This window comes from Rutidosis leptorrhynchoides, chromosome 6 (genome assembly GCF_046630445.1).
Source record: "Rutidosis leptorrhynchoides isolate AG116_Rl617_1_P2 chromosome 6, CSIRO_AGI_Rlap_v1, whole genome shotgun sequence".
Lineage (NCBI taxonomy): Eukaryota > Viridiplantae > Streptophyta > Magnoliopsida > Asterales > Asteraceae > Rutidosis > Rutidosis leptorrhynchoides.
Window position 1 is genome coordinate 268,484,939 of NC_092338.1, and position 8,658 is coordinate 268,493,596.

At 31.7% G+C, this 8,658-nt stretch overlaps 1 non-coding gene across 1 annotated transcript; it reads right to left on the reverse strand.

The window, feature by feature from the left end:
• Nucleotides 1–5,233: 5,233 nt before the first annotated feature.
• On the reverse strand, nt 5,234–5,340 carry LOC139856341 (small nucleolar RNA R71). Its single transcript, XR_011761828.1, has one exon. It is a non-coding gene; the product is annotated as a small nucleolar RNA R71 (small nucleolar RNA).
• Nucleotides 5,341–8,658: the final 3,318 nt, after the last annotated feature.

Consider the following 8,658-nt stretch of genomic DNA (forward strand, 5'->3'; position numbering starts at 1 on the left):
TTAGATGTATGTATTATTGGTATATACACTCCAATTATCAGCTCTTAGCAGCCCATGTGAGTCACCTAACACATGTGGGAACCATCATTTGGCAACTAGCATGAAATATCTCATAAAATTACAAAAATATGAGTAATCATTCATGACTTATTTACATGAAAACAAAATTACACATCCTTTATATATAATCCATATATCAATGACAAAAAACACCTACAAACACTTTCATTCTTCAATTTTCTTCATCTAAGTGATCTCTCTCAAGTTCTATCTTCAAGTTCTAAGTGTTCTTCATAAATTCTATAAGTTCTAGTATCATAAAATCAAGAATACTTCCAAGTTTGCTAGCTTACTTCCAATCTTGTAAAGTGATCATCCAACCTCAAGAAATCTTTCTTATTTACAGTAAGATATCTTTCTATTACAAGGCAATACTCATATTCAAACTTTGGTTCAATTTCTATAACTATAACAATCTTATTTCTAGTGATGATCTTACTTGAATTTGTTTTCGTGTCATGATTCTGCTTCAAGAACTTTCAAGCCATCCAAGGATCCTTTGAAGCTAGATCCATTTGTCACTTTTCCAGTAGGTTTATCCACAAAACTTGAGGTAGTAATGATGTTCTTAACATCATTCGATTCATACATATAAATCTATCGTATTCGAAGGTTTAAACTTGTAATCACTAGAACATAGTTTAGTTAATTCTAAACTTGTTCGCAAATAAAAGTTAATCCTTCTAACTTGACTTTTAAAATCAACTAAATACATGTTCTATATCTATATTATATGCTAACTTAATGATTTAAAATCGGAAAACACGAAAAAACATCGTAAAACCGGATATACGCTGTCGTAGTAACACCGCGGGCTATTTTGGGTTAGTTAATTAAAAACTATGATAAACTTTGATTTAAAAGTTGTTCTTCTGGAAAAATGATTTTTCTTATGAACATGAAACTATATCCAAAAATCATGGTTGATAATGCTAAAAACGAACATATATTTCATAGCATTATTCCTCAAGAAAGACAAGCTTTTAGTTGCAATTGTTCTATTTACAAGTGATATTCGTTTAAATATTAAAAGGTAAAGACAAAAGACAGATTCGACGAATTGAAGACGCAAACGACCAAAAAGCTCAAAAGTACAAAATACAATCAAAGAGGTTCCAATTATTGATAAGAAACGTCTCGAAATTACAAGAGTACAAGATTCAAAACGCAAAGTACAAGATATTAAATTGTACGCAAGGACGTTCGAAAATCCAGAACCGGGACCAGAGTCAACTCTCAACGCTCGACGCAACGGACTAAAAATTACAAGTTAACTATGTATATAAATATAATATAATATATAATTAATTATATTAATTATATATATATTATATTTATAAAATAAATCGTCGGCAAACAAAGAGCCAAATGTGGGTGAGTTGTAAAAACGATCTCCGCGACTCGCGGAGTTTGAAGAAGAAAAGGGCCGCAAGTCGCGGAGCCCCAAAAACTGAAACTCCCTATAAAACCCAACGAATTCTGATCATTTTAAAAATATATATATCCATCCTCTCTATATCTATACGTAAATATTTATATTTATATTTTAATTTTAATTTTAATTTTAATTTTAATCCTAATAATAAGGGTATGTTAGCGAATGTTGTAAGGGTGTAAGTCAAAATTCTGTCCGTGTAACGCTACGCTATTTTTAATCATTGTAAGTTATGTTCAACCTTTTTAATTTAATGTCTCGTAGCTAAGTTATTATTATGCTTATTTAAAACGAAGTAATCATGATGTTGGGCTAATTACTAAAATTGGGTAATTGGGCTTTGTACCATAATTAGGGTTTGGACAAAAGAACGACACTTGTGGAAATTAGACTATGGGCTATTAATGGGATTTATATTTGTTTAACTAAATGATAGTTTGTTAATTTTAATATAAAGATTTACAATTGGACGTCCCTATAAATAACCATATACACTCAATCGGACACGATGGGCGGGATATTTATATGTACGAATAATCATTCATTTAACCGGACACGGGAATGGATTAATAGCCACTAGAATTATTAAAACAGGGGTGAAATTATGTACAAGGACACTTGACATAATTGTTAACAAAGTATTAAAACCTTGGGTTACACGCAGTCGATAACTTGGTGTAATTATTAAACAAAGTATTAAAATCTTGTTACAGTTTAAGTCCCCAATTAGTTAGAATATTTAACTTCGGGTATAAGGATAATTTGACGAGGATAATCGCACTTTATATTTATGACTGATGGACTGTTATGGACAAAAACCAGACGGACATATTAAATAATTCGGGACAAAGAACAATTAACCCATGGGCATAAAACTAAAATCAACACGTCAAACATCATGATTACGGAAGTTTAAATAAGCATAATTCTTTTATTTCATATTTAATTTCCTTTATTTTATATTTAATTGCACTTCTAATTATCGCATTTTTATTTATTATTGTATTTAATTGCACTTTTAATTATTGTACTTTCTAATTATCGCAAGTTTATTTTATCGCACTTTCATTTATCGCAATTTCATTATCGTTATTTACTTTACGCTTTAAATTAAGTCTTGTATTTATTTATTATTTTACATTTGGTTTTAACTGCGACTAAAGTTTTAAAATCGACAAACCGGTCATTAAACGGTAAAAACCCCTCTTTATAATAATAATATTACTTATATATATATATTTGTATTTTTATAAAAGTAAACTAATATAGCGTTAAGCTTTGTTTAAAGATTTCCCCTGTGGAACGAACCGGACTTACTAAAAACTACACTACTGTACGATTAGGTACACTGCCTATAAGTGTTGTAGCAAGGTTTAAGTATATCCATTCTATAAATAAATAAATATCTTGTGTAAAATTGTATCGTATTTAATAGTATTTCCTGCTAAAATTTAATAGTATTTTATACCCCTTAGCTTTAACTATCAAGTATTTTTGGCGCCGCTGCCGGGGAAATGCTTAAAAGCCGGAAGCGCAACGCTAATAATTATAAAAAAAAAGATTTTTATTTTTAGTTTACTTTTATTAAAATTCACTTTTGTAAAAATACGTTTTTTATTATTCGAAAATATAAAAAGAAAAACAAAAATTTATATATTTTTTTAAGATTTTGTCAAATATTTAAGTTTTATAAAGTTTCTTTATTTTTATTTTATAAAAATATAAGTTTTATTTAAATATTTTGTGTTTATTTAGAACATATAAAAAAAACCGAAAAAAAATTAATATATATATAAATCTATTTTTAAGATATTTTTAAAATTATAAAGTAGTTCTATTTTTATTTTAGTTTTTAAATATAAGTTTTTATTATATAAATATTTTTATTTAAACAGAAAACAGAAAAAAATATAAAATAATTATATAAAAAAACGCGTCGAATTTTAAACTGTACCTGAGTTGAAAATTGGAACCCCGCAACTCGCGGAGTTTGCAGCCTCGAATACCGCGACTCGCGGAGCAGCCCTGACACCCGTGACTGAAACCCTAATTTGCATTAAATACGGGGTAATTATTAATTATTACTATTATTAACCCTAATTACTTATTATTATTATTATTATAATTAGTTTTACTTTTTATTTAATTTATATTTTAGTTAAATTAGTTTAATTAAATTGTAAAATTAATAGTTTTAATAAATAATTAATATAAAAATAATATTTTTATAAAATTTGTACTTTTTACAACTTTTTGTATATTTTTATATTTTGTCCCTTTTTAATCGTTTTAGCGTAATATTTGTATTTTTAGCTCATATTTAGTTTTAAACTTAGTTTTTGCCATAGTTATTTTTACTTCTAGATTTTTAGGCTTTGCCGTAGAATTCCTTAAGTGCTTTTTCTTTAGACTAAGATTTAAGTGCTTTAGAATTTTGCGACGCCTTTTTAAGTTTTAGTTTCTTTTTAAGTTATTTCCATTTGGGATATAGTTTTTCTTGTAAGGTTTAATATTTTTAGACGACTTTTACCTATGTATCAATTATCGTTCCAATTAGTAATCTCAATTTGCGATTATAGTTTTAAGTTAGTTGTGGTAATAAGGTTAGGTTAGTCAAGTGTTTTTAAGTTTTATAAGTTTCTTTTATTTTTCCGTCACCTTTTATTTTTCAACCATTTTTCTTTTTCGACCTTTTTCGACACACTCTTTTTCTTTCTTATTTCTCGCTATTCTAGTTTTTAGGACATAGATTTTTATTCTACTTCTTATCTAAATTTCTTAAAATTACGAAAATTTATTTTAAGTGGTTAAATTGATAGACATCAAAATTTTCTGGTTCGTAGTAATAGTTGGATTTGTACGTGGACCGGGTTATTGGAGCCAAACAGTCCTCAATTATATTGACACCAAACGAATCCTGCCCCTCTGCTGCATCTTTTGGCTATTCGAAACGTGGGCAAAATCAGAAAAGTCTATTGATTGGATAACTTATATAATTTTTCTTTCCTTTTTAAAAACTAATAGGATATTCAGTGAATGCACCGGGCAAGACGTTCACCACCTTTTGTACGTTCACCACCTGTAACTAGATCAAGACATTTAGCAAATATTACCGCCGTTGATTTTTCTTTAGAATCGTCATCCAGTCGACCAAGTACTCCAGTTCAAATTTCCGATAATCCATTTTTTGAACCCGACCTCACAATTGAGAATCCGGAGAATATTCAGGGACGATTCATAGTTCCTGAACCACTAAATTTTCCTCCGGAACCACCAATCATTCAAACAGAGATTGTTGAGGAACGAACCATTAAATCAGAATCCTCTAGTGATTCCGATTCAACAAATTCAATTATGGAGAATCTAGAACCATTAAGTATGGAAGACCGAATGAGAGCTAAACGCACTGGCCAAGGTCACGCAATTACTCATCCAGACATTAATGCGCCAGATTATGAAATCAAAGGACAAATTCTACACATGGTGACTAATCAATGCCAATTTAGTGGTGCGCCGAAGGAAGATCCAAATGAACATCTTCGTACCTTTAATAGGATCTGCACTCTATTTAAAATAAGAGAAGTTGAGGATGAACAGATATATCTCATGTTATTTCCCTGGACTTTAAAGGGAGAAGCCAAAGATTGGTTGGAATCGTTACCTGAAGGGGCGATCGATACATAGGACGTTTTAGTTGAAAAATTTCTTAAACAATTCTTTCCTGCATCTAAAGCTGTAAGACTTCAAGCAGAAATTGTTACGTTCACACAGAAACCAAATGAAACTCTATATGAAGCATGGACAAGATTTGGAAAGTTATTAAGAGGATGTCCGCAACATGGTTTAGACACCTGTCAAATAGTACAAATATTCTACCAAGGATGCAACATCACTACAAGGAAAGACATCGATATAGTAGCTGGTGGTTCTATTATGAAGAAAACCGAAACTGATGCTTATAAAATTATTGATAACACTTATTCCCACTCACATGAGTGGCACCAAGAAAAAGATATCGTTAGATCATCTAAAGCAGCTAGAGCCGATTCTAGCCATGACTTAGATTCCATTTCTGCAAAGATAGATGCTGTCGAGAGATGAATGGAAAAGATGACTAAAGATATACACTCAATACGAATTAGTTGTGAGCAGTGTGGAGGACCACATTTGACAAAAGATTGTCTCAGTATTGAATTAACAATGGAACAAAGAGAGAATACTTCATACATAAACCAAAGGCCTGGAAATAATTATCAGAATAATTATCAACCGCCAAGACCTATTTACAATCAAAACCAGAACTATAACAGAAATATTCCATACAACAACCAACAAGGTCCTAGCAATCAACAAGTATCCAATAATAATTACAATCAGCAAAGACCTAATTTTCAAAACAAACCACCACAACAAATCGATGATAAAAAGCCGAATTTAGAAGATATGATGACGAAGCTAGTTGAAACTCAAACGCAGTTTTTCACATCTCAAAAACAAACTAATGAACAAAATGCTCAAGCATTTAGAAATCAACAAGCTTCTATTCAAAACCTGGAACAAGAAGTAAGTAACCTAGCAAGGTTAATAGGTGAAAGAAAACCAGGAAGTCTACCTAGTGATACAAATACTAACCCCTGGAATGAAACAGCTAAAGCCATTACCACAAGAAGTGGTACAACACTTAAACCACCTGAAATACCTGTAACTTCTGATGAAGCTATTCCTACTCCACAAGAACCACAACCTGATCAAAATAAGGAAAAAGAACCGGTAGTTGAGAAGGTTAATGAAGATAACAAAGTTAAGGCTAAACCTTATGTTAAACCATACCAACCACCACTTCCTTACCCGAGTAAAATGAAGAAAGAGAAACTTGAAGCCGAGCAATCCAAATTCTTGGATATGTTTAAACAGATAAATGTAAATCTTCCTTTCATTGATGTGATTTCAAGAATGCCTAGATATGCTAAATTCTTGAAAGATCTAATCTCAAATAGAAAGAAAATGGAAGAACTCTCGGCTGTTACCATGAATGCTAATTGTTCAGCAGTGCTGTTGAATAAGATACCAGAAAAATTATCTGATCCAGGAAGTTTCACAATTCCATATTTTCTGGGTAGTCTTAGTTCAATAGAAGCATTGGCAGACTTAGGTGCTAGTATAAATTTAATGCCGTATTCACTATACGCTAAACTAGACCTTGGAGAATTGAAACCAACCAGAATAAGTATACAACTAGCCGATCGATCAATAAAATATCCTAGAGGGATAATGGAGAACATGCTAGTTAAAGTTGGTACTTTAGTATTTCCAGTAGATTTTGTTGTTCTGGACATGGAAGAAGATTCTCAAGTTCCTCTCATATTAGGAAGACCATTCTTAAACACGGCTAAAGCAATGATAGACGTGTTCGGTAAGAAATTGACCCTAAGTATAGAGGACGAGAGTGTTACCTTTTCAGTTGATAGAGCAATGCAACAACCTCAATCTGTAGATGATACATGCTATTATATTCAAACTATAGATTCACATGCAGAATTATTAGAAGAATTTCCAGAATTACAAGGAACAGGAGAATGTTCTTTAGGAGAAGGTAATGAACCAATTGATGAAGCTGAAATGTTAGCTACACTAATAGCTAATGGATATGAACCAACAACAGAAGAAATTCAAATGCTAAAAGAAGAAGACAGATATCGATACAAATCATCGATAGAAGAACCTCCGAAATTAGAGCTAAAGCCACTTCCAAACCATTTGGAATACGCTTATTTACATGGTGAATCTGAATTACCTGTAATAATATCATCTTCTCTTACTGAAAATGAGAAATCACAACTCATTTCTGTGTTGAAAGCTCATAAACCAGCCATTGCATGGAATATTCATGATATTAAAGGAATAAGTCCTTCGTATTGCACACATAAAATCCTTATGGAAGAAGGTCATAATACGTATGTGCAACGCCAACGAAGACTAAATCCTAATATGCAAGATGTGGTTAAAAAAGAAATTATTAAACTGCTAGACGCAAGTCTAATTTATCCAATTTCTGATAGTCCATGGGTAAGCCCAGTTCAATGCGTGCCTAAGAAGGGTGGCATGACTGTCATTACAAATGAAAAAAATGAGCTTATTCCTACTAGGACTGTAACAGGATGGCGTGTATGTATTGATTATAGAAAATTAAATGACGCCACCAGAAAAGATCACTTTCCCTTACCTTTCATTGATCAAATGTTGGAAAGATTGGCCGGAAATAGTTACTATTGTTTTCTAGATGGATTTTCCGGATATTTTCAAATTCCAATAGCACCCGAGGACCAAGAGAAAACCACATTCACGTGCCCTTATGGTACTTTTGCTTATAAACGCATGCCATTTGGACTTTGCAACGCCCCTGCAACCTTTCAAAGGTGTATGATGGTGATTTTTCACGACATGATAGAAGAATGCATGGAAGTTTTCATGGATGACTTTTCAGTCTTCGGTGATACATTTGAATCATGTCTAGCTAATCTTAAACGAATGCTTATTAGATGCGAACAATCAAATCTAGTACTTAATTGGGAGAAATGCCATTTCATGGTTAAAGAAGGCATCGTTCTTGGACATAAAATTTCAAAAGAAGGAATTGAAGTGGATAGAGCTAAAGTAGATGTAATTGCTAAACTTCCACATCCCACCAATGTTAGAGGAGTTAGAAGTTTTCTAGGGCATGCCGGTTTTTACCGACGTTTCATAAAAGATTTTTCTAAAATTGCCACTCCTATGAATAAACTCCTAGAAAAGGATGCTCCATTCATCTTTTCAGATGAATGTATCAAATATTTTAATATTCTTAAAGAGAAACTCACTAATGCACCGATCATGATAACACCAAATTGGAATCTACCATTTGAATTAATGTGCGATGCAAGTGATTTTGCAATGGGAGCCGTTTTAGGACAAAGGATTGAAAAACAATTTCAACCTATATATTATGCTAGTAAGATGTTACAAGGAGCACAAACGAACTATACAACTACTGAAAAAGAACTCCTTGCTATTGTCTTTGCTTTTGACAAATTTCGATCATATCTCGTTCTAGCAAAAACGGTGGTCTATACCGACCATTCTGCTCTTAGATACCTATTTTCAAAAAAGGATGCTAAACCAAGATT